The sequence below is a fragment of the Oryx dammah genome, unplaced genomic scaffold, assembly GCF_014754425.2.
Source record: "Oryx dammah isolate SB20612 unplaced genomic scaffold, SCBI_Odam_1.1 HiC_scaffold_10, whole genome shotgun sequence".
In the NCBI taxonomy this organism is placed as follows: Eukaryota; Metazoa; Chordata; class Mammalia; order Artiodactyla; family Bovidae; genus Oryx; species Oryx dammah.
This window is the reverse complement of record NW_024070194.1, coordinates 25,205,202-25,231,789: the sequence shown is the minus strand read 5'-3', so window position 1 is coordinate 25,231,789 and position 26,588 is coordinate 25,205,202. Positions and strand designations below refer to the sequence as shown.

The following is a 26,588-nucleotide window of genomic DNA, read 5'->3' as shown; positions in this document are numbered from 1 at the left end:
TGAAAGAAAAAGTGAAAGTGTTAGTCGCTCAGTCATGTCTGACTCTTTGCAACCCTGTGGACTGTAGCCCGCTGGGCTCCTTTGTTCATGGGATTTTCCAGGCAAGAATACTGGAGTGGGTAGCCATTTCCTTCTCCAGGAGATCTGCCTGACCCAGGGATTGAACCTGCATCACTCACGTTGCAGGCAGATTCTTTACCATCTGAGCCACCAGTCTCCTAGTTTAGGCTCGTGTGACGTTTCCCGGTGACTGTAGAGTCCAGCTCGGCATTTCTGGTGGGAAATGTAGGGTTGTGCTCTTATGTGTCACATCGAGGGGCCCAGGACTTCGGTTTGACCTGATATTGGCGATGTGAACTCTGGTGACTTAGATGGAGGTGGTGTCTGCCAAGTTCCTCTGCGCTTCTTTTCCCCTCTGAATTTAATAAGGGGAGTTCCTTTGCAGCCACACAAGTTTGTTGTTCATCAAACTTTCACCCGCTCCTGTTAGCATCCATCGATGATTCCAGCTGACATTGCTGTGAAGTGTCCCGTCTCCATTATTTGCTAACATTCTGTTGAGATTTTCACATCTATATTCAAGAGGACTATTGTAGGCAATTTTCTTTCCCTATTATGTTTTTGTCAGGTTTTAGAATCAGGGTTATTCCAGCTTCAGAAAATGAGTTGGGAAGTATTCCCTGCTCTTCTATTTTCTGAAAGATTTTGTTTAAGATTGGTGTTATTTTTCCCTTAATATTTCCCTTAAATATTTGTTAGAATCCCTCAGTAAAACTTCTGGCTGTAGGGTTTTCTGAGATGATTTTTGATGACAGATTCAACACAGATATGGCCTGTTCACATCTGTTATTTCATGTATGTTATTGGGTAAGTTGTATATTTTCCGGAACTTATTAATTTCATCTGAGTTGTTAATTTATTGGGATAAAGTTGCTTACAATATTCCCTTATTCCTTTACTCCCTGGGAAGATATGCAGTATTATCCCTTCCATTTATAATATTGGTAATTTCTGCTGTTTATTATTTCCTTCCTTCTACTTACCTGAGTTCAATTTGCTTGCAGTTTTCCAGTTTCTTAAGGATAAAGCTTAATTTTTCTCAATCTGGCTTCTTTTCTACTTTAAGGGTTTAAACCTACACGTTTAACGTTAGTGTCTTTGTCATGTATTGACTCTTACTAAAAGGTGACTTTCTCTATCACTGGTAGTAATCTGTATCTTGCAGTCCACTGAGATGGTATGATTAATATAACCACTCCAGCATTCTCGTGCTTACTGCCCAGCATAGTATATCAATTTAGATCTTTTTACTCATATGTCTATATGTCTTTACATTGAAAATGTTCTTCCTTTCGTTGGCACAGAGTTTGGTCTTGCTTTTATATCCGATCTGATAGTTTCTGCCTTTTAATTGGTGTGTTTATCGCACTTATGTTTAATGGAATTATTGATATATTTGAATTTAATTCTGCCACTCTTTTTGTTTTCCATTGGTCTCGTTTATGCTTCTGTTAATTCTTTCCTGCCTTCCTTGGGCTAATTGACTATTTCTGTAGTATTGCATTTTAATTTCTCTATTGAAAATTTTCAAAAAATATAGTACCTTGCTGCAACACAGTTCCCTCAGCCCCCTCCTCTGTGCTATTGTTTTCACATACGTTATGATATGTACATTATATGACAATCCCGGTAATATGATATTACAATTTTTTATTTGAACGATCCAACCAGTCCATTCTGAAGGAGATCAACCCTGGGATTTCTTTGGAAGGAATGATGCTAAAGCTGAAACTCCAGTACTTTGGCCACCTCATGCGAAGAGTTGACTCATTGGAAAAGACTCTGATGCTGGGAGGGATTGGGGGCAGGAGGAGAAGGGGATGACAGAGGATGAGATGGCTGGATGGCATCACGGACTCGATGGACGTGAGTCTGAGTGAACTCTGGGAGCTGGTGATGGACAGGGAGGCCTGGCGTGCTGCGATTCATGGGGTCCCAAGGAATCGGCCACGACTGAGCGACTGAACTGAACTGAACTGAAGTTTTAGAGCAAGTAAGAAAAGACAAAAAAAATTCATAGCCTTTTATACCCACATTTTTACCATTTTTGATGCTTTTGTTTCCTTTCCTTGGTCTGAGTGTCCATCTGATGTCATGTCCCTTCAGTCTGAAGAACTTACTTTAGTACTGTTTTTAGTTTGGTTGGCTGCTGACGAAATCTGTTTTCATCTGAAAATGTCTTTTTTTTTTGCCTTCAATTTTGAATGATAGCTTTACTGGATATAGAGTTGAGGTTTGTTCTTGTTTTTCCTTGCAGGGCTTTAAAGATACCATCCTGCTGGAGAGGTCAGCTGTCGTTCATATCATAGCCCTGTGTAGAATATCCTTTTTCCTCTGTCAGCTCTTGAGATTGTTCTCTGTGTCTTTGTAGAATGGGTGTTTTTCCTGCTTTGTGTTTCTTAAACTCCTTGGATTTGTGTGTTGATGCCCTCCAGTTAATTTGGGCAGTTTTTGGCTATTGTTCCTTTAAGTGCTTTTTAAAATCTCTTTTTTCTTTCAGTCTAGGACTTGGATTACATAAAATTGGAACCCTATATTGTCCAGTTAGGTGCTTGAGTTTCTGTTTTTGTTTATTTTTTAAAAGTGATTTTTCTGTCTGATGCTCAGATTTGGTGATTTTCATTGCTCTTTAAGTTCAGTGACTCTTTTTGTCACCTCCAATCTGCTCTTAGGCCTCTCTGTTACATTTTTTTTTTTTTAAACCATAGTTATTATGGTTTTTAGTGCTGGAGCTTCCATTTTTTGCCTTTTTGTAGTTGACATATCTCTACGATGTAGAGATTACCTGTATGTTCTTTATGCTTGTATTTTATTTTAATCCTTGAATATATTTATAAAAGCTCCCTGAAAGTCTTTGTGTGGTGCTTACATTTGGATCATCTTGGTGTTGATTTCTGTTGACTGTTTTTTTCTTTACTATGGTTCACTTTTTCCTGTTAACACGTAATTAGTTAGTTTTAATTGAATGTTGTTGTTGTCTGACCAAGCTACTGTGTCTTGGTCAGAAGTCTTAATTCTTTTTTATTTCTTTGATGCAATTTCCTATCTGTTCATTTGTTATGAGTATTTTCCTTTTAGTTAATAGCTCTTTAAAGTCCTTTTAAAGTTCACTACTTCTAACATCTGGATCTTCTGTGGATTTGTTTCTACTGACTGAGGTTTTCCTTGAATACAAGTCATATTTCCCCATTTGTTCTTATGTATATGAATTTTTATTATCTAATTTGTCTTCTTGACGAAACAGTGCAGAAACTCTGGACTCTGTGTTTTTCCTCTGAAGAGTGTTGACTTTGTTCTAGAGTCTGCTCCCTTTTCAGCCCTCAGCAGCTGAAACCACACAGCTCCAGAAGCCTTCCAGCTATTGCTTCACTCTGTAAACCTTACCCCCTCCCCAGTGCCCACATGGTGCCGAGATCAGCTGAGAGTTAGAATAAGGTTTAATCTCAGGCAGGTGGGGGCTTTCCCTTGTCTAGCTTTCTTCCAGGATTTCTTCCTCACTTTCCAGCTGCTCTGGTCACCTCTGTCTCTGTCCTCTGACTTCTCAAGCCAATAAAACCGTAGCTTTTACTTTAAGTTCAGCTACCCTGCATGCTGGTGCAGAATGAGGGGTGCCCTGGGCAGAAAGACAGCAGCAGGGCATGTTGTATCCAAGGTCTGCTCCCTTTTAGTCCTGCCAGTGTTTGGTGAGTCTTTGGTGATGGCCTGCAAGCCAGCTATTCCTATATATCCCACTTCACCAATATTTGGTTTGGGTAACAGGACTTCCCCTCTTTGAGTGTTAGTTTCCTCATCTGGAAAAATGAAGATGAATGATACTTATGTCATAGGTTTTGAGGAACGTGAAAGAGGGGATGTACATAAGTGGTTCATGCATGTGTCGGGCACACAGTAGGCATCTGGTAAGTGGTAACTCTCAGGCTTTAGACAATCTGAGTAAGACTTGAAAACTGTTGGCATTCTATTGCTATAACTTGGCAAAATGCAAGAGAAGGTGTTCTCTGTTTTGACTCTTGGGGTGTTCTGGCAATATTTTGAATATTAACTTTCAGAATCTAGTTAGTGATCCATGTGAGATCTGTGCTGTGGTATCTCAAGTGACCCGGGTTTTTTCTTGTTATTTGTAATCTGCAAGCTGTCATCAGTGCTGAGCAAGAGCACAGTTGAACGCCTGCTGTTCCCTCAATTCCGTGAACTGTGTGGCTACGGGAAGCTCTTTCAAGTTCGGAATGTGGGATCATGTGGTTTCAAAACTCAGAAAGTTAAAACATTCAAGATCGATTCCTTTGAAGTGCCTGGACTTCCTCAGTAGACACAGTCTGGATGAAAAGCGTGGCCAGAGTAAACTGTGTAAGACACAGTGAATACCGCTGCCAGTTCTCCCTGCCACTCAGGGCCGTGGAGATTTGGGGAGGCACAGGAGGGAGGGACCTGCTGAGACCTGTCGGCTTGTGCTTAGATGCCCTGCCAGGCATGCAAGGCCTCTCACTGTCTGGGCTGAGGGGCTCTAGGACCCTCTTAGGTTTGCCGCCATTCTGACTGCACTCGCTGCTCTGCCCTCCCCTTTGATGGCTGGTCACTTGGTCATCAGAGTCTTCCTTTTGAAGGCCGTTGCCTCCCTAGCCCTCTCCCTCTCCCCAGCAGCCTTCCCCTCCACCTTTCTGTGCAACTGCTCATCTTCTCTATGGCCTCTCCTCATGGCACGATGTGGAGCCAAGGAGACAGGGCTCATTTACCATGCAGAGAATATTAAGGGTCTCTTTTGCTCTATTGCTAACCAAATGCATTATGTATTGAGACAATTAGGAGCCAGAACGTCCTAGCATGTGGTGCTCAGTTGTAAATCTTCTGTTTCCAATGCAGCAAAGGCACCTGGGTGGTGCCGAGTGGGCGCTGGACTCAGTAAGTGCTTGTTAGCTGCCTGACCAGCAGAGTAATTGCTCTCAAGCTTCCTGCTTGTTGGTTTTCACAATTTGTTAAGACAAAAAGAAATCTGAGAATAATGAGCATGCGTTTTGCCTCTTTAAGGTGTGTGCTACAAATTTTGGTGATATTTGTCACGCTGTCAGACAAGAAGGCCCTGAACAATTTTTGGTACCTGACATTTTGCAAATTGTAATTGCCGAAGCACATCTTAGGGCACTTTTGGAATTAGTGGTAAAGTTTTGTCTTTATGAGTCTGTTACTTTGGAATGGCAGCTCAATTTTGCATTCATCAGTTTCAGGTTTCTTGCCTCCATGAGCTGAGGTTTCTCTTAAGCACCGGGTGGCTGGTTGCAGGGTTGAGCAGGAGCAGCCCCCGCCTCTTTCCTGGGGGCTCCTGCTGTAGCTTCCTCACTGGTCACTTCCGCCAGTCTCGCTGTCTAAGCCACCCACTCTGTTCCTTCGTGACTGCTCTTTCTATAACACTGTTCCACCGCCTCACTGCTGGGCTTCAGTACCTGCGGGACTTTTCTTGGTCTACAGATTAAAATCCAGACTCCCATTTCCTCCCTCCCTGCTCCGGTCCCTTCACAGGTGCCTTTCCTGCCTCACCTCCATCACCTCCCTCGAGTCTGATTGCTGCTCTAACCATTGGTCATGCGTGTGAATCACGGGGAAGGCGAAAGAGGGGGTATTTTTGATAAAGGCCCTGGTGATTCTTGGCACCGCAGGGTGGAGAACCATGTCATCCTTTGGCTGGGGGGCTTTTCAGGGCCTCAAGGCTTTCTGCTCTTGCATACCGCCTCTCTCCCCCACTTCTCTGCTCATTACTACCCACTTCCTTCCAGAGGCTTCCCCTGCCTGGGGGGGACCCTGCTCACAGTTCACACCCAGCTTGCAGGTGCGTTTGCTTTTTCCCTGTCTGGACTCACCTGCTGCTGTGTCAGAATTAGTTTCTCCCTTCTTGGCATTCTGTAGCATTCTATTACTGATAAGCGACCTTCACCTAGTCATATTGGTCTGTTTCTGCACTGCCCACCAAGCACCAGGGCCCCAGAGAACTATGCTGAGTAAGCACTTGCCACTTTTATGTGACAGGGTGTAATACCTGTATGGTTTGAATTAACCTCAAAAAGTATCATCTTTAAGTTGATTTTTAAATTTAAGTTTAGAAGCTCATTTTGTTCTATTTAAACTGTAGCCATTCAACATAATTCTGAAATAATTTTTAGTGGGCTGTTGCCACGAACACACAACGTTATCTCCTATAGCAGACAGGAAAAGAGCAGTGACCAACATACTCATCCTTCTGTAAGTGGATATTTCCACAATCATATGTTTCTATTTGTGAAGCATTTTGGCTAATTATTTTACCTAAGGATATTAAAAACAAAGTCTTATTTTTAAAGGGTAAATTTAAAAAGAGGTCACCATCATGACCGCCATACAGATATAAGATGAGCACAGGTCAGAGCGTTTATTGAATGCATCGGTTAGTGAAGGGACCAGTAAGAGCCAACAACTAGCTTAACTGAAGTGCCATGTATTCACAGGCACACTGAGGAGGACCGATGTGAGCTTGTAAATTGACTCACCACCGTCCCTATCCAGGGTGATGATGACCTATTGCATTCCATCGCTCCCAGCTTGCCTTCTATGAGCAGGAACAGTTTGCATTACTATCAGGTTTTAGCAGTCTGCCCTCTATGACTAAAAGGGAGACTGTGCTCAGACATTTAAAAAACAAAAAAACACAAATCTGCCTGCAATGCAGGTAAACTCGGGTTTGATCCTTGGGTGGGGAAGATCCCCTGGAGAAGGGAATGGCAACCCACTCCAGTATTCTTGCCTGTAGAATTCCATGGACAGAGGAGCCGTGGGGTTGCAAGGAGTCGGACATGACTGAGCGACTAACACTTTTACTTATGACTAAAACATCCCCAAAGACCATCTTACCTTGGTCAGTGTGCTGCTTGGGGAATCCAGAATTTCAAAGTCATCCACAATTCTTCTCTACAATTCACATAACAGATACCAGTCATTTAGCCTTTGGGAGGTTTTCTGTATTTATCTTGTTGGATTTAACCAGGTCATTTGCTAGGATTAAGGGGTAAAGGAAGTTACTTCTCATTATTTCTGTTTGTTTCAGATGCTTCCTTTTGGACTCATATCTGGTTCCCTTTACTGCACCCTTAACTTATGGCTCTGCCTCCACGGCATCACTGAGTCAGGCCCGCCCTTGCTCAGGATGGCTGAGTCGGAGCAGCACTGTTCTGTTTGCTTTGGTAGCTCCCGAAGTTTTTTGAGCTCTGCACGGACAGCGTGTCGGGGATGCAGAAAGCCTGTGCTGAGTGCTTCCTGGCCGTGGCCCACAACATGACCCCTGAGGTCTGCAGGGCCAGACTCTGGCCCCTTTTCATCACACTGATCAGTGACCCCTGCCGATGGGTGAGTGTGGCCACTCTGGGGCCTCAGCGTGCCCTCCGGACTTGTCTCTGTGTCCTGTGTCTTTTCAGTAATGGACCAGCTTATTTAGACTTTGTGAGGATTATTAGGGCACCTGAAATCTCAGAAGGCTGGAGCATTGGTAGCAAACAGATATTCCAGAAATGAAAATGAGGAGGAGAAAACTGTAACTGCCAAGTTACCTTTTCTGTTATAGTCATAAACATGCCCACAGTGATTAATAAGCACTGTTCACATGCTTTACAAAGTCTGGAATTATTTGATATGGAATTAATATTCTGGAAGCCTACAAACTACATGATGGTACTACAGTTTTCCTGATTTTCTATTGAAAAATAGTTTATTTGGAACTTAGGGACTGCTTTTAGAAAGCAATACACCTGCTGAGACATGATTCGGTGGACAGCGAGTTGTCTGGTGGTTAGCCATCTGTCCCACCTGGAATCAAGTGAATCAGACCCCGTACCCACTGAGCCCTTCTCTCTGGTTGCAGGTGCTCCAGGCTGCCTTTCAGTCCCTGGGCCCCTTCATTTCCACCTTTGCCAACCCCTCCAGGGCTGGCCTTTATATTCAGGAAGATGGTACTTTGAACATCTGACCACTGGCTCTGGGTTTGGACTCAGACATCAGCCTGGGCTACCGGGTGCAGGCGGCTGTGGGGACTCAGCCTCCGCCTGGTGAGTTTCAGCCGGATAATTATCAGGGTCCCCGCTTCACCTCAAGCGTCCACCTAAAATTCTAGCAATTATCTCGTCTGGAGTTTTAGTAACAGTGACCTTCTGGGCAAGATGGAATATTAGAGCTTTAATTATGTAAAGAAGCAAAAAGTAATTGCAATAATGATTTTGAAACATGACTACTGGGTTATAAATAATGAAGCTACTGTCTCCTAAATTTAGATAAAATATTCATTGAGAGTAGTGATTAAATAACCTATAAAGAAAATTTTCTTTTACCATTTGATTAATGAAGTTCTTTGGACAATTCACACAGGGAAAATGTGAAGTCTTCCAAATAGATTTTTGTGCCATAGGATTTTACACGCACATGAAGGTCACGTTCCTGACCCACTGTTCATCGGCCCTACACTGTATTTCTTGTATGTTCTAGTGATTGATCTTGGGTTTTTTGGGGTTTTTTTTGTCTTCCCTCTGAAGATGACGGGTACACCCTAAGCAGATCATTCGAGATGGTTCACAAGCATCTCTCCAGTGTTAATGTTACTCAGCAGTGTGAGAGGAGGTAATTCACATCTCAGGTGGTATGGATGCTCTGTAAGGGTGGTGGATCCTTCCCTCCACCTTTCTTCACCAAAATTCACTTGAGTTCTTGCCGAAGGTCAGACCTGGGGCACCACATCTTCCTCATCAAGACTTTCCAACTGGCTCGCGAGTAGCCAGGTCTTACCAGGTCCAGCACCTTTTATTTTCTAACGCCTGCCCCCTGGTGGAGGGACTGATGAGCAGTACGTGCAAGAAGTCTTGCCATGCCAAGCTCATTCACCACTTTGGCACGGTAGAGGGATTGGCTGCACCTTCCTGTGCCTTTTTCAGTGCACAAAGTACCCCCCAGCGGATCCGAGGGTACTGACTGGGCCTCTCGTCCCCTGTGAGGTTAGCATCTTCTGGCCCCAGGAGACCTGAGAGGTTGGGTCTCCAGGTAGACGGGAGGACTGGCTTGCGAGGACGTGGGCCTCACCTTTTCCCATTTTCCTTCCAGTCTGTTGTTGTTTATTGTTCAGTTGCTCAGTTGTGTCCAATTCTTTGCGACCCCATGGACTGCAGCGCACCAGGCTTCCCTGTCCCTCACTATCTCCTGGAGCTTGCTTAAACTCATGTCCATTAAGTCGATGATGCCATCCAACCATCTCATCCTCTGTCACCCCCTTCTCCTCATGCCCTCAATCTCCAGTCTGTTGTATGGCGCTAAAAACTTGCTTCCCTCTATTTAACCTAGTTCAGCACAGCCGGGTCAGACAGAGCCAGCTCTGCCCAGAGAACTCTGGGCACTCTGTCTGTGCCCATCCACAGACACGAGCACCTTCCCACATGTCAGTAGCTCCTCTGGTGGCCTGGTGGAGAACTCTGTCTTGGCTGGAGCCGAGCTGACCAGGCTTCCCCCAGAGGCCACGAAGCTCTCCAGTGTTAACGACCTCCCCATCCATGGCCATCCTCGACCAGATTCCTGGCCCCACACAGAATGTCCTGAGGATGCTTTCAATAATTTCCTTTATTGGCGAACTCCTCTCCCTGACACAAGTAAGGACTTAGAGCTGCTGCTGAGTGAGGCTGGCCACGGGAGGAAGGTGGGATTTCACCCGGGGCCATGCACAGGGGCTCTGTGGCCAGGAGCAGGATCCAGAGAGTTCTGGATAGCTTGCAAGAGCACATGATGACCGATCCAGGCATTCAAGATAACTGTTGTCCATCGTGATGAGAGAAAACGGCATCTTTCTCTGTATGTGTGCTCCCTTGTGTCCGCCCCCAGGGGCGGGGGGTGGTGCAGGGGGAGCCTGGCTCAGTCTTTCCCCACTGCCGTCACCCCGGGGATCCCACTGTGCAGGTCCCAGCAGGGGTTTCACCTCCTTGCTTTTCAGCCATGCATGCAAAACTGGAGCCGGCTTTCAGGTAAAATCGAGCAGTTCTCAGGCACATCCTAAGCAGTGGAAATTTCATTAGCTCCTTGGACCCGGTTCTGTCACTTCCTGTGTGACAATGCCCTTTCTACTTATGAACAGCTAAGGACAGTGCTCCTTTCAGAGCCTGTTAACTCAGCCCTCACCTAAAGCTGAAGATGTTTGCCTTTGTGCAGCCAGGAAAAGTACAACTTCTTCTCTGGGGTATTTTTCATGCTGTGACTAGTGTTCCCACAGAGTGTCTGATCTGGGAGCCAGGCCCTGCGGTCCATATCCATCATCACGCCTCTTCTTTCTCTAAACACGGCTAGATTTGTATTCTTCCCTGAGTTAGGGAAACTGGAAAAAAAAAAAACAACACTTGCTGCTGTTGCCAGGCAAAGATTTGTGAAGCCTTTCGGGAAAGGAAATGTGAAAATCCAGTTAGCCCTGTGATTATTCTGTGTCTTTAAATTCATAAAGGAAATTAACTCAGCGTTTGCTGAAGGATCAAGCACATGTAACATATCGCTCCTAATAGTTATAGACAAAGGTCTGTTTTTGGAAAATGCATTTCTAAAGCTGAGTTATTCAGTGCCTGGACCTGGACTGGGTGCTGAGGCAGTGATAACAAACAGACCAACAAGGCCCTTATGGCCTGGTTGAGGGGATTGTGGAAACAATCCCCTACATAGGGAGTGTCAGGGGCCGGGGCAGGGGTGGGTGCACAGGCCAGGAAGCCATCCCTCCTGGGGGCAGAGGAAAGGTCTGGGAGAAGACCTGGCAGAGCAGCTGACGTGTGAGGCGGGCTTTAGGCAATGGCCAGAACTCTATCATCTAGAGAAGTCAGGGATGAGTTCAGAGGTTTCCTCCAGTTTCCCCAAAGCATTTGTGAAATCCAGCGTGCAGATGCGGATTTAATCTCTGTGAGAAAGGACCCACAACTTTCATCAGTGCTCAAAGGGATCTGGGACCCCCAAAGATTCAGAAAGAAACCCCACGTTGGGGATTCGTGCCCTAGCCACGGCAGGGTGTGGTCTTTGCAAGCTCCAAATATTTCAGTGACTCTCTGGGATTTGACTCGGGGGAAACAGGATGCAGGGAGTGCTGTGTGTGTGGAGCCGGGGCCTTGGAAACATGAGTTGGTTTTTATAGAAAGGCATATGAAATATGTCATCTTCACTGTTAGGAGAGCCTCAGGTTGTCAAGTCGTGGACAGAAAGAGCGAGTAGCCCTGGGGGCTCAGGAGCGAGGTCTTCACTCATCCATGAAGATCGCCTCAGCTCATGCATGTGCGTGTGTGTATGGCAGGGCCAGCAGCTGTCCACTTTATAAATGGGGGACCCCTGCCTACTGTGCTTCTGGGCCTCCCGGAGCAGTGTTCAGGACACTGTTGTCTTTCCGTGAAAGATGATGAAGTTAAACTCTGATTTTCCCAATTGAGGCTTTTCGACTTCAGGTTTGATGCTCTGTGCATGGCTGGTGTTTAGCTGGACTAAAGTTAATGTCTGTAAACCTCAGCATCTCGGCGAGAGCTCGTGCAGGGGCCAGGGGGCAGGGTGGGGGTGCTGTGCTTGTGCAGCGTGTTTGCATCCAGCCTGTCTTGTTGTAAAGCCAAATCCAGTTATTAAAATTCTCAAAACTTCTCTTCCCGCAGCTCAAGTTCAGGGATTATCAGCTGCACAGAGAGCTGCCCAACTTGACTCTGTGAACAAGGCCCAGCACCAGCCAAGAGAAGGGCCAAGTGAAGTGTTCATGCCAGGTCCCATCCCTGCCCCTGACAGCCAGGGCCCCCGGCTGACCCCACCACCATGGGGCGAGCTCTCTGCAGCCAGGATATTAGCAAGCATGGTAAGTCTCTGCCCTGTCCCTCTGTCACCGAGGATGTGACAGAAATCACAAAGCCGCATTTTCTTTTATTAATATATCCTGGCAGAGATGATAAATGGCAAATTTAATTTTATTCTTAAGGTCATGTGTTGGATAACTAGACAACCAATCAATGGGGTGATTGATAACACTGACTCTCCTCCACGAAACAGAGGTGGGAGACCAAAAAGCGCCTTCCCCCCATCCCCAGAGATGACGAGACCTGCTTCTTTTGGGGGAATTAAATGTCTAAAGGCTCCATCTCACTGCTGACCGACATTCACATCTTTCAGTGATGAGAGGAAGTGAGTTCATGCAACTCCTGGAATGTAAAGTTGACAGCGGCCTTCAAGCTGTATGTCACCTCCAGCCTGTCCTGCGGGCCTCCTTTCACACCTGGCTGCTCAGGATGGAGTGGTGGATGCTGTTTCTTGGAGGAGAGATTTTGAAAAGCCAAGTAGCTCATCACTTTTTCTCCTCTAGTCTGGAGCCAGCCCAGGTGAGAACTGGATTCCACGTCTAGGGCAAGGAGGAAGCCCAGCACTTCTTTCTTTAAAAAAAAAAAAAAAAATTATTGGACTGTAATTGATGTGGGCTTCCCTGGTAACTCAGATGGTAAAGAATCTGCCTGCAATGCAGGAGACCCAGGTTCGATTCCTGGGTTGTGAAGATCCCCTGGAGAAGGCAACCTACTCCAGTATTCTTGCCTAGAGAATTCCATGGACAGAGGAGTCTGGTGGGCTACAGTCCATGGGGGTGACAAAGAGTCAGACATGAGTGAGCAGCTAACATAGTTGATGTGCAGTGTGTTAGTTTCAGATGTACAGCAATGTGAATCAGTTCACATATACACATATCTCCACTGGTTTTTAGACTCTTTTCCCATGTAGGCCATTAGAGAGCATTGAGTCGAGTTCCCTGTGTTACACAGAGGATCATTATTAGTTATCTGTTGTGGTGTGTCTATATCAACCGCAGTCTCCCAGTTTACCCCTCCCCCTGCCTTGTCTCCTGGCAGCCATATGTTTGTTTTCTACATCCATGACTTTACTTCCGTTTTGTAAAGAGGTTCATTTGTACCTTTTTGTTTAAATTCTACATGTAAGGGATATCATATGATTTGGCGTTTATTTCTCACCTTAAGTTTCTCCAACTTTCCAGCTTGCTTGTGGTTAGAGGCTCTGATGCCTTCCTAATTCCTATTAAGCTTGCACACGGACCCCCTTGAGCTGGGGTCCTTCCCAGGTAATGGTAAGCCTATTGAATTAAAATCAACGAGGAGTCTGTGCTCATAAAGTCATGGTGTGTTGGCACTCTTTCATTTTTGTGTGCTGTGATGGGCAATCTTCAAAATTGTGGTCTCCAGGGCCAGAGTACCAATTGTTTGTCCATTCTCACAGTTTATATTTTGGTTTTCATGATTAAACTAACTTATCACCTCCCTTTACCCCCATTGGTTCACTCCAGTAAAGCAAAACAAAAGATGAATGAAAACGGTCCAAATCCTAAATGTTTAAGAGTTCATTAAGTTTGCCTTTGACTAGTAAGGGATGAGATGATATCCTATTTTGCTGATGTGTTTTAAAAAAATAGGCAAGAAAGCTCACATTGTTGCCCTTGTTGCCTGGAGTATAAAAACCATCTGTGTTAAGTGGAAAGGTGTGGTCATGTTTACCTTGGTGGGAGACGTGGTACTCTTTGGGCTTCTTTGTCATACATGGACACGGAAACAGAAAAGAAAGAACAGGTGCTTCCAAGCTGGTGCTCTTGAGTGATGGATCTTGAAGGGTCTGCATAGTTGGGCTTTTGGTTTATCGTGAGGTAATGTCAGGCAGCTTGAACTTGACTCTTAGTTTCCTAAGGGGTCAGTAAGGATGCTTCTAGTTGCAAAAGAAGAAAAAACAAACAAAAAAACCTCAAAGAGCTTAAGCAATGAGGCAGAAGAGGTGATGAGGCTGGGAGACTGGTCCCCTCAGCCCTTGTGTTGACCCTGGTCCAGCTACCACTCTACCATCTTTGTGTGCCGACTCAATCCAGAGCTGTCCGGGGGAAAGAGGGTCTTGTTCTTCCCACTTGTCTCTTTTGACTGCCTGGTGATTTTCTGGGGAAATGACCTCCCAGCTCCTTCTGCGGTTGCCTTGACTTGGGGTGGTTTACTTAAACCTTAACTTGGCTCCAGGAATAAGTTCTATATGTAATGATGGCACTGAAGACTTGGGAATAAAATTAATTCCTGGAGGAAGAGAAATGATCTATTATTTATTAATCTCTGTGAATTTATTAACTTGGAGAAATTGAGGTCTTAGGTTATCACATCAAAATATTTCTGTTTTATCATGTCCCTCTATTAAAATGAGTGGTACATTTCAGAGAAAACCTTGGGAATTGAAGGTTCTGGTAGCATGCCTCAGAGCAAGTGAAGCATCTATCGGTGTATTAATCGACTTTCCTGGATCATATATTGAGCTGATTTGTCAGAATCCATTAAGCTAGTCGACAGTATGACATTTCAAGTGCAAGTAGGAAAATCCATGTTATGGTTGAAGGAGAAGGTCAGGTCCATCTCAGTTAATCAATGATCAGAGACCAATATGTCACTGCTGGACGGTCCTGCTCATTTTAATTGTTAACCTAATGTAAAGGTTCATCAGCAAACATTAGAGGTATTTGTACATGTGAAAATTGAGAACAGTTTCCTAAGTAAATACTCTTTTATCAGCCGTGTCTTTTCACTCAGATTGAATGGGTCCTCCCCTTCCCTGTCCACCCTCTCTCTCTGGAGTCCAGCCAGGAGGCTCTCTCCCATTCCTGAGAAACGCTGGGGGTACTGATCACCATTTCCTGCAAACCTTGCTCTGCCTTCTGGAGTGGTCTATGCTTTAAACATGTGACTGTTTGTCAGTTAACCATACCGGGGATCCTGGGGCTTAAAGAAGGGTAAGTGCAGACTCAGGTTGTTGGTACCCACCAACGGGAGCCTGTCTTTTGTAAGAGGCTCAAGCAGCCTTGAATGTAAGATGCACCTGCAGTCAGTGACCTGTGCGATATCAAATATAAGCTTGCAAATGTATTTTTTTGCATCTAGAGAAATGCCACTGACTTCAGGGGGAGCTCTGGCCTTGGTTTGCAGAAGTCATTTCTGGCCTTGAAAGAGGGTTCTTTGAAGGGGGAGCAGTAGACGGCTTCCTCCTTTGGACTGTGTTGCTAACCTGCCCACTCTATTCTGCAGGGTCCAGGCAGAACTGGCAGTGGCGTGAGGGGCCTCCAGTCCCTTCGAAGAGAATAAATCTAAATTACAGGTTTGTTCCTTGACAAGAAAAGCAACTCAACATTTTACATTATCTGGAAGTTAAATTTAAGAATGGCTGTTGGAGCCAAATGTTTTTCTTCCATCAATATTAATGACATATCTTAGTTCATAATCTCTGTTGCTAATATTTCCTCTCCAACTGAAAAAAAAAGTAAATTCTCAAGTAGTATTTAAAGTATTCCGAACAATCTAGAATGGTATCTTAATAAAACAAAATGAAGTATGAGAAAAGAATTTGACACATATATATTAATGTTTAATGTCTATTTATGCAAACCATTTAAGTCCTTTTTTTTTGGTCTGAAAACTTTTTGACAACTTCCTTTGTTGAACCATGTTTGGTTTTGTTCTATCTCATGGCTTGTTTCTTGTGCTATGAAAGTTCTCTTAAAGGTTTTTAATCACTGAATCCCATTGTCCTTATAGAGAAAAGGTTAGTGGGTAATGTCTTAAGAAGGCAGCATTTTGTCCATTGGAAAAAGGTGGTAGTGAGCAGAGTGAGGGCCTCAAGCCGTAGAGGCTGGGGCAGTTATAGGAGAAGAGGAGAGGGTTTGCATTCTCCAGAGCTGCCTGGACCAGTCTAACCAGATGTGGATGTTCTAGACTGTCTTCTGTGACATGGTGTTGGACCAGTTTGGAAACAACCCTGCTTTAACTTGCGTCCAGGTTGAAAACTCACCCCCCTGCAAAACCAGAAGTCGGTCCAGGCCTCTTGTCCCTCTTACGTCTCTGCTTGGCTGTTTTCACATTTAAGTTCCAACTACCTTGTCTTTCATGAGTATTTTCTCCCTCTCTCCTGCAAGCATGATGGTTTCCTTTCTCTCCCATTTCCCAGGACATAAAACCACAGCCCCTGCTAGACCAGTATGTGTCCGTGACCGACCCAGCTCGAGCGCAGACCGTCATTACCAACATAGCCAAACACTGCGCCTGCAGCCTCCCTGGGGGTGGCGCTCACCCTGGGCTGGCAGAATTGGCACTGCCTGAAAGATACATACAAGATGCTGGCCTCCGACGTGCAGGTAAAAGGAGCCTTTGCAGAGGCTGGGACAGAACAGCTAATTAGGAGACGGGGAAGCTGCGGCCAGGCCCACTGACCTGTGGCCGAAGTTGACATGTTTACTGGCCTCTGATGAAAAAGAGCTTTAAGTGGTCAGCACCTGGCAGTATCAGTTTTGCTTCAGAAATGCCACCTACGCTCTTGATAATGCTGAGTTCTGCTTGCCTTCTGCGGTCCACCCAGTGGAAAGTCCAGCGCACCCTGGCCTTCTTCCACGAGCTTGCTGTGATCCTCAGGGATCAGTTAACACCAGCCCACCTGCTACCTGTCTTCAACGGATTTCTAAAGGACCTGGATGGAGTATGAATAGGAGTCCTCAAACACCTGTATGACTTTCTAAAGGTAGGGAAAAGGGTTAAAACAAAAACTAAACCTCCCCTCTTCAATACAATTTTTTTAAACCCTGGGTATGTATAGATTCAGTTAAAAAAAACAACAACAAAAAGCAGCAGTCTGGGTTTCTTCAGTTGAAACGTATCATCCACAGTCTTAAAGTGGGCATTCTTTCAGTGATGGGTAAATATTTTTCTGTCTTTCCTCCTAATCTCCCTGTCCCTTAGCGTTCTAATGCCATGGAGAATTATACTCCGGGAAAGGAGAAGCTGGGCTGCCGGGCGGCGTGTGCCTTGCCCGGGGTCATCTAAGGGAAGAGCCCGGCTGAAATCCAATCTCAGTTCTGCATGAAGAGCTTGCAAGATGGTGCTGATTGCCTCTTTGCCTTTTTTTTTCTCCCCTCCTAAAGGAGCGATGAGTGTAAAACCGAGAGTTTAAAAATGACCTCAAGAAACTAATTAGTCACATCCAGACGACCGGGAGCTGCCCTTGACAGAGCTGGGCGCCTGCTGCTTGGCTGGTGTGGGCACAGAGCTCGCGAGCAGTGCCTCCTCCCCGGGAAGCAGCGTGGCATTATCTCCCGAGCACACACAGGCCTGGGTTTTTTGTTGTTGTTGTTGTTGTTTTTCAGGCAGGAGATTGTGAAAGATGGAAGAGTGGAGGGCATGTAGAAACGCACAAGCACATACACGAAACAGGGGGGAAAGGTTGGAAGCAGTCAGGGAGGCGCTGTCCGTGTGTTCACAGCAGAGCTAATTCACAGCCACTCTGGGTAATGGAGACACAGGTGTCAGGGAGACATACGGCTATGGCCAGGGACAGATGTATAACCTGAAGTTTATAAGAAAGCAGAGTATTGGGGGGCATTCTGGAGGATTATATATTCTTATTTATATGTAAATTTTAAAAAACTAGTTGCTTCATGAAGACAAGAGGAGAGAATATCTTTATCAGCTTCAAGAATTGTAGTGACCGATAACAGGAATTGGAGGTTTCGATATGAACTAGCAGAGTAAGTAAAACCTGTTCGGGGATATGAGAAGGCAAATTAGATGGAATAATTCTTAATTTCCCTACCTTATAATTGATTTCTAAAGTAGCAGTAAGAGTCTTCTTCTGGATAAAGAGATTATGTTTTTATTAAGGGATAAACTGAATTCCAAAGCTCTAAGTTACAAATACCACAGTCTCCGGGGAGACATTCATTTTCAGAGGCAGACAGGGCGAGAGTCACTTTGGAATTAGAGTGTTCTGCTGTTCTATAAGGCAATTTATTCGAACCAAATAAAAGATGAATCACCTGCTCTTCAATATTCTCCTATTAATCGGAGCAGTTTTTGCCAAAGCTTTCTTGAACATTCTGAGTGTAACCCTCTGTTTAAGGACACAGCGTGGTTTATACACTTCAGCTCCTAAAGAAAATTATGCTACAGTGAGAGAGATGAGAAAGTCTAACCCAGATGAGGTGATTATTGAATAAAAACGTCCCCCAAGGTGGCTCAGAGCTGCACATCGTTTTATGTGTGAAGGAGTTATTTAACTCCATTGTGTGCCGGCAAGAATGTTCAAGGTTTTAGTGATTGTAGAAGAGTGAAATCGTCCCCTTAAATAATTCCCCATCCTGGGGTGTAGAATGTGCTTTCCGCAGTACTGAGTAGATTTGTTTGTGGTGGTGTTGTTTGGGTGTTAGTTTTCACCTCCTCAAGATTTATTTCAGTAATCTCTTATTTTCATTTTTCTTGCCCTCAACTAGAAATCTCTCAAATAATTGTCTTCCCTGTAGAAATCCATCAGGATTTTGCAGCTCTTCGGGATAAGATTTGGCCGATGCCAGGGGCAAACGAAAAGATTTTCTCTTTGCTGTGATCCTTAATCATTATGCTTAATTTGAGAGATTGAGGTTTCAGTCATTACGCCTTGTCCCCGGCGCATATTCTGAGAAAAACAGGCCCACGTTTTTTTCCGTGAAGGCATCGCGCCCTCTAGCGGCCGATGCGGGAACTCGGCGCGGTCCGCCTCAGGCTGGGCTGAACCGTCTCTCCCGAGAGCGGGGTGCCGGTGGCGATGCAAGGACCGAGACCCCGGGTGGGGTTGGGGCCGGAGGCCGGCAGGAACCGGGAACGGGGGGCTGGAGACCAACGATGGAGTCGGGACGGGGGACCGGCTGATCCACCTCCCGGGGCCGGGGACCGAGGGCGGGCACGGTGTGGACCCGGTGCTGGTGCCGGTGCCGGCTGCGAGGACCCGTTTCCCGGGCCGGGCCGAGCCGACTAGCCTCGCCCGACGGCGTTATCGCCAACATCTGTGCGGTGGTTATTGAAGCCGAAACCCACCGATATAAATTCTGTGTTCCGTGCCCACGATACTAGTATCATTTTTCTGAAAACAGTGCTTTTTTTTTTTTTTTTTTTTTTTTTTTTTAATGAAAGTATTTATCGGCACCCCTGGCTTCTGGTTCTAACTTCCACGCAATCACTCTTTCGTTTCCTTTCCTTTGCCAGGGTGGAAATCATGCCGTTTGTTTCTGTTCCCTTCTCCCCTTCCCCACTTGGAGAGAGCTCTCTGGCGGTGGCTTGCTCCCACCGGCGGGTGATGGATTTTCCCGGGAGCGCGGAGCCCGGCTCGGTTCTCCCCAAGCGGACCTCGTGCGAGCGCGCGAGCCGAGCCGAGAGCACAGGCAGAGCAGTTAGTCTGCAGCGTCGGGGGCTGCGGCGACCGGGAAACCTCGTTCGTTTTCTCCTCGATCTGCGGATCTTTGGGAACTTCAGCGTCCTGGCTATTTTTATGTTATCTGATGTGTAAAAGTTTTATATGTGTTCGAACTGATAACCTGAAGTTGAAAGATTAAAGCCCTTATTCATAAATTTCTCAACCTCTGTTTTACAAAGTCTAACTTATTTTCTTTTGGTTTGATTTGTGTGCGTGAGAGAGATGAAGAATTAAGATTTCTTTGTTTTTCTTCACTTTTCTTGGCGTAGCCATTTTCCCTCAGCTTCGTTGACCTCACGGCCGGCTATTTTCATCTGTAAGATGAAATGAGAGTACAGAGAGATAAAAAATGTTTTTCACATTTCATAATATTTTCTTTCAGACAGTTGATACTGATTTTGGAACTCCATAATCCCAATGATGTTTATGATTATTTAATGCATATTGCCTTAAAGTTGTGTGCAGATAAAGTTTCTGAGGTTCAGTGAATCTCCTTCAAATGAGTCAGGAATCATGGCCTTTTCTGTTTATGATTTTTAGAAAAAGGAATATTTATGTTTCTTCCATTTTAACTCCTGTGTTTTATCTGGGCTTAATTTGTCCATTTACTCATGAAAGCAGCTTTTATTTTGAAATTAGAAACTATTATAGTTTTATTAATATAAAGTTAGCTCTTTGGTTTAACTGTGCCTGAGTATGAAAATTGTAGGTAAATTACTTTATGTATTACACCCTTTAAACAGTGGCTTAGTGTTTTCTTTTAAACTTAGATTGGGTTGATTCTCTAGCACGGTTTTATTAAAAAAAAAAGTACTTAGTAAGCAGACTCCAGTGAAGAAAAGATGATCCTGTTTTATGTGAGCTTATACCAGCTGAACACTGAGAAAAAAAAAAAACGCACTTGAAAATATCGATTTACTAAGGTACTCCGATGGTGTTAAAATGTTATAAAAATGACATGTTCTGAAAGGTAATGATTTAGTTAGCAAGGGGACATTTTCTCAGATTTGGAATCTTAAGATTAATAACATATTTTTCTAATGCCATTCCCTTTTTCAAATTTTTTATGAAGGGGTTTGTGTGTGTGTGTGTGTAATGCCATATATTTAAACATCATTTTTCTTCTGTGTTCTAATGATCACTGTGACAAAAATTACTTTCTCCCGTGCTTATAAATTCATTTTAAAAGTGGAAGGGTGCATAAAAAGGTCTCGTTTCCATGTAGAGTAGTATTCATAATTCAAATAGATGGCGGCATTTTAAATTTGCTCTTCTAATATTTTTCACAGGTTGTGGCAATTCTGCCGAAGTCCTGTTCAAACAGTGAAAGTGCACCGCACGGGAGTTCAGTTTAATCATGAGCTCATCCTGCGGTTCCAGCACTGTTCTAAGTGTGTCGGAAGGCAAGCATTTGCTTTCATTGGTCAGGTTAGCAGGGGCCCCAGGGGAGCATCCAGCACGAGCATACGTTTCCTGTGTGACGTCAACGCACAGCACTAGGCAAAGGATCCCAGCCCCGGAGGACTAGCCTGCAGCTTGAGGATCAGCGAACCGGGCCCCTCACCTCACAGCCTGGTCAGGCGAAGAGCCTGCCCAGGGCCCCCCAGCCACTCTGTGCAGTCCTCTGTGGATAGTAGCCGGGCACCTGCTGTGTGCCAGGCGTGCTGATACCGTAGCAGGGCGGGAACCACCTCCTGCTCTCCCAGCACCTGCTGTCCAGTGCGTGGGGGCTCGGCCCAGACCCTGCTCCAGTCATGCCCAGTCCTGCTTCCTGGGGAAGTGGGGGACGGGGGCAGTGAGGAACAGAGCAGCAGGGCAGAGACTGCTTCATCTCTTTAAGGTGAAGTTCAGGTCCCCAGGGAACCCTCTCTAATTGTTGCCCAGTCGTGTCATATTCTTTGCGACCCCGTGGACTGTAGCCCACCAGGCTCCTCTGTCCATGGAATTCTCCAGGCAAGAATACTGGAGTGGGTTCCCATTTCCTCCTCCAGAGGATATTCCCGACCCAGGGATGGAACCCTCATCTCTCGCATCTCCTGCGCTGGCAGGCAGCTTCTTTACCACTGCGCCACGGGGGAAGCCCACCCTCTCTACACGGCATCTTAGAAATGAGGGCGTGATTTATGTTTGGCTGGGGACGATGGATGGCTGCCACTTTCGATCACCTGTGTGTGTCAGGCCTCTCATCCTATGTCTAATGCCAATGCATCTGATGCTGACAGGAGGGTCCCCCAGTTGTGGAGCTCAGTGTGCCCATATACTTCCACTTTGTTTTTTAGTTGGAGGAGTTGAAGCCCAGAGAGGTTAAGTAACTTGCTCAGGATCACATAGGAAGTATAAAATCATGATGTTTTGTTTCTTTGTTTGTATGTTTGTTTGTTTTCTGCTAAAGTGCTATTTTAACAGTTTTAACTTCTCCTTTTGCACTTATCCTGTACACAGCGGGAGCGAGAGGAGCATAGTGAACTCCGTGTGCCTGTCACCCAGCTTTGTCAACAGTGTAGTAAAAGCTGGGATTGGTTTCCACCTGACCCTGGCCCCAGACCCCCCTTTCTGTCTCTGGGAACCACCCCCACCTTCCCCACTGAAGAACTCACGAGGGGCTGCCGCAGGCCCGCAGGGGTTATCACAGGGGAACCATGTGCCTTTTACTTGTAGAAGGGCAAACATGGGGTAGAGTTAGTGCCAAATTCACCAACCACAGGCCTGGCACCGCAAGCTTTTATCAAGAAGATAAAATAAGATAAAAAGATAAAATCCTATTTTGTGGAGAAAGGGTAAATGCGAGACATTCGCTTTTATTTTAAAATTCTTTTTTTCTGAGATTTAGACAGTCCACAGTGAAATAAAGGGAAAAGGGAGCAACTAATTTTGTCTAAGAAAAAATCAATTTTCTTGTGTGTGCTTTCATTAAAGATTTAGAAAACCCTACAGTAACACAAACAGGACAGGGGACTCAGCCAAGAGAACCTCCCAGGGGTCATGTGGATTATCATTTAAAGGTGGGTAAAGAGCATAACCTGCAGGTTAGCGGGGCCACCTTTGGAGTCAAAACCGGTTAGTCTGAAGCCCGAGTCTCCTGTCTCCCTGCCGAGTGGTCTTGGGCAAAGCCCCCTCTCTGCGTCTGCGCTGCCTCTCTGCCTTCTGCGAGATGGGGCTCCGGTGGCAGGGTCCTGCCTCCCAGCGTGGTCCTGAGGCTTCGATGAGCAGATGCGCCCACGTTACCTGGCACAGTGCCAGGCACCTGGAAGGCACTCGTAGATGTCAGCTGCTATTGCTCCCCTGTAGGGGGAGGAACTTCAGGATTTAGAACCCATTTTCCTGGTTTACAATCCCCACCTTGCTCCTGCCTATGGATCAGGAACCTTTGGGTGTCACCGTCACAATGGACTCATGTGTAAAACTAGGCTCGCTCTGATTTCCGCCACTGGCTGTGAGAATGAGTTGGGAGCATACACGTGAGACTCTTTGTAAGCAGAGCAGCGGTGATCGCTGGTGGTTATCACAGAAGCTGCATTTGTTACCTATGCACAGATGGCTGGGCGCTGGATTGGGGTCTGGGGTTTGACTGTCACGTGACAGGTATGGCCCCTGTCCTCAGAGCCTGAGGCCTGGCGAGTGCCAGGCATGAAGGTTCCACAAGGATGTCTGCATTCCCATTGCTGCTCCATTGTACAGATGAGAAAACTGAGGCCCAGAAAGGTAAAACCACTTACTCAAGGCCACGAAGCCAGTAAGTGATCAGATTGGGTTTGTTTTGAACCCGGACCCATCTGACTCCAAAGCCTTTGCCTTCTCCACCAGATGTTACGGCGCTTGGACCCCAGTGCTTGGCAATGAATTATAAAGTGGTAACTGTGTTTCTAACCAAATTCAGCAGTTGAGATTTTAAAATTCACACACATACTTCTCAGACCAAAAGATCCTGAAATTACTTCTTTGGAATCACAGAAGTGTATGTTTTTAGAAAAACTGTGCTGATCCCTACTGAAAAATGTCCACTTTTTGGCTGTGACTTTCTTTTCATCAGAGGCACTAGTGAGCAAGGAGTGTATCCCCATGGACCAGTCTGTCGAACACATACTGCCCAGCCTTTTAAGCCTCATATCAGATCCTGTGCCAGACGTGAGGGTTTTGCTTGCCAAAGCTTTGAGGGAGATACTATTGGAAAAGGGTACTGGGGCCAGTTTTCTGAGCTCACAGATTTTAAATTTCATCAGACAGCAGCTAGTTTTCCTCTTTCAGGAACTGTGGCAAATTGTGTGATATGGCATACTTCAGATTTATTATACAAATTGATATATTTTATGCATGTGTATGTGTCATATCCCACTCTCTGCAACCCCATGGACTGTAGCCTGCCAGGTTCCTCCGTCCATGGGGCTCGCCAGGTGAGAATACTAGAGTGGGTGGGCATTTCCCACTCCAGGGAATCTTCCTGACCCAGGGATCAAACCCAAACTTTCTGTGTCTCCTGCAATGCAGGCAGATTCTTTACCTGCTGAAACATCAGGGAAGCCCTACTTTATGCATAAAATGTTACTTATAAAATGGCTAGTAAAATTCGATAGCTATTTTATATTTAATAAACATATGCTAAAATACAAAACATTACATAGTCTTCTGGAAATGAGAGAAACTTTTATGAGTTTTAAGCTCTGACATAGAGATTATGAAAGGAAGTCAATTTGAGCATTAACTATGATTGGGTTTTAATGGTATTAATTTTTTCGTCAGTCAGAAATAGTTTGTATCCCAACCTAGTCAATTATTTTAAGCCTGAAGAGGGCCTAACATAAGATAGTTCAATTCTACACCAGGGGTACAGGCAAATGTCTTAAATCCTGCCCCGCATATACCCATCTTGCCTCTTCTCTCCCATCCTCTACCCTAGCTTGCCAGCAACCTGCCCTCTACTTCCTATGCTCTAAGTTGCCGATTCTTTTGTATTGGAGGGAAGAAAAGATAATATTAAAAGATTTTTAGTCATAGTTTTAGAAATACGCCTACCTATTCTAAAAAGTTTGTGTTTACAAGTTAGGAGATACTCTTTGATTAAAGCAATTTTATCACTTTAAAGGACTTTATGAAACATGGTTTATTGTCCTGAGATGTGGTTTTAAAAAAGAAAAAACCCAGCCTAAACCAGCATATGTTTTAGAACACAGTTCACGGCACCTGTGATTCAGTTTCGTGTCTTTTCTCTTTAGCATATTTTAGAAATGCCTATAACCCTCATCTTGGAGTTGTTGAAGAGACTGTCCTGGCTTTGCAGTCAGACCAGGACCAAGGTCTTACCTTTTTCACTGCCCTAGAACCAAAGCAGGGGAATGTTACAGACCTCGGCATGCTGCAAGAACAGAACTAACCCATCTGTGATCACTGCAAGCCGGTCACTTCAAGCTTGGCATGTGCTGCTTACCGTAACTTGAAGGGGAGCTGACGGTGTCATACCTGCCTGGGGAGGAAAAGTTTCTGAGACTTCGGTATTGTGTCCTCCAGGGACCCCTTTCCCATCTGTGGTCACAGGGATTGCTCCTGGGACAGGTACTAGCAGGCACTGGCAGGCGCTGTGCTTCTGTGCCCCTACATGCCAGATCAGGAGCTCTGTGCAAAGGTTGTAGAACCAGGTGGCTCCGTGAGTGTGGGAGCCTCCGTGACATCAGACTGTCTGGTAGCAGTTTGTTTTGTCTATTACTGATGATATTATTTGACCCCCAGTTACCCCCTCTCCAAAAATAAAGTACTTTACTGGAAACTTTTACGTCTTCAATAGATTTGCGTATTTGGCTTCCGTCATGCTTTCCCATAAAATATAGTTTATGGTTTTATATTTTATTTTTAACTGAAATATTGTGCATATGTAAATAACTCTTGACGGGAAGAAAATATATTAATGTAAGATTAGTCTCCTATCAGTGAATAGAACAAATACATCATTTAAATTTATGTTCTACTTGGAGTTGCTGCAAATATAGCCCCATTTTTTTTACTTGTGAAAGATGTGATAAAGAAATCTACTAAAGCATGATTTATAGCACTCTTTCTAATATTGTACTTTTGTTATAAATTGTACTCTGACCTTTTTCTCAGGCACTCACTCCTCCCCTTCTTGCAGGAACTGTTTCCATAAAGAGATATATTGGCCTTTGATAGAGACATAAAGCAGAAAGATTTTCATTCTTATGTGGCTATATTATCATTTGTTTAAGAGATGGGAGGGAAATTGATCACTGAGATGCATGGATTTGAACTTCATATCTGATGCTTTAGAATCTTAAAAATAGGAAAGCACAGTTCTGATCAATCTATATAGTTGGCCACAAACACCAGTGATGTAGGGACTTAAGTTATGATACACTTCAAATCTAAGTACATAGGACTTAAGAGATTGTGCTTTTAAAATCTAGACCAAGAGAAAGATGCTCTAGAATTTAAAAGGTTTTTGATTAATTAATAACTCAAGGTTCTAGAAACATCTGATTATATTTTGCATGCATGTATGCTGATGTTATTTTTCTTTTTTCTATTTTTATCTTCTCAAAGGCCAACAGGAGGGGAGGAAGGAGCAGCCTGTTTGGGGTCCAAGAGCGGGCTGCAAAGGGCACATGATTTATTTCCATTCTTTCCTGGAATTTTTTTTCTTATCTTTCTTTTCTTTTTTATTAAATAAAATTTCTTGAGCTAATATTGAGTTTCCTGGTATATAGGATACTTTCCCTTCCCCCAAATTCCACCGGGCTGACTCAAAAAAGGAAGGAAGGAATCCATACTGTGCCAAAGAAAAAAAGGCACATGTATGAGAAATTCAAGTTGTATTGATAACCCAGGAGATAGCATTTTGGCAACTTCAGGAAAGAGTGACGTAATACATTGGCGACTACATATTAAGAGAAAAAAAAATTATCTCGTATTCAGTGCTTGCTTAGAGTAAATATGGAGCTATTGTTTTGCTTTGGTAACAAGCAAATTTTAATTTTTTATTGCTTAGAAATTGAGATTGTCGTGTTGTTGAAATCTGTTGATCCGGCAGCAATGTAGAATTATTCAGCTGGAATCTTGTATTCTGTGCAGAGCTTCACTTTCCATTAAATAAAACAAATACAGTTTGTTGTGATGGGTAGGATTTACCTGCTCAATCATCTATGCTGGTAGAGACTGGTCAAGACTCTTTGGTGAATAACCTAACCTTTAAATTTTCAGTTTATAAGTGTTAAAATTTTCTATAGTTTTATATGAATGCCTTT

At 44.7% G+C, this 26,588-nt stretch overlaps 1 long non-coding RNA gene and 1 pseudogene across 1 annotated transcript in view; both read left to right on the top strand.

Annotated features, from left to right (window-relative positions):
* LOC120869370 overlaps positions 1-8,934 on the top strand; it is a 54,234-nt gene extending 45,300 nt beyond the window's left edge. The window contains exons 5-6 of the long non-coding RNA XR_005722533.1: positions 7,940-8,123; positions 8,604-8,934. This is a non-coding gene — a long non-coding RNA (uncharacterized LOC120869370). The remainder of the gene's footprint in view (positions 1-7,939; positions 8,124-8,603) is intronic.
* A 1,110-nt stretch (positions 8,935-10,044) lies between these two features.
* LOC120869455 lies at positions 10,045-25,527 on the top strand (annotated as a pseudogene).
* The last annotated feature ends 1,061 nt before the right edge of the window (positions 25,528-26,588 follow it).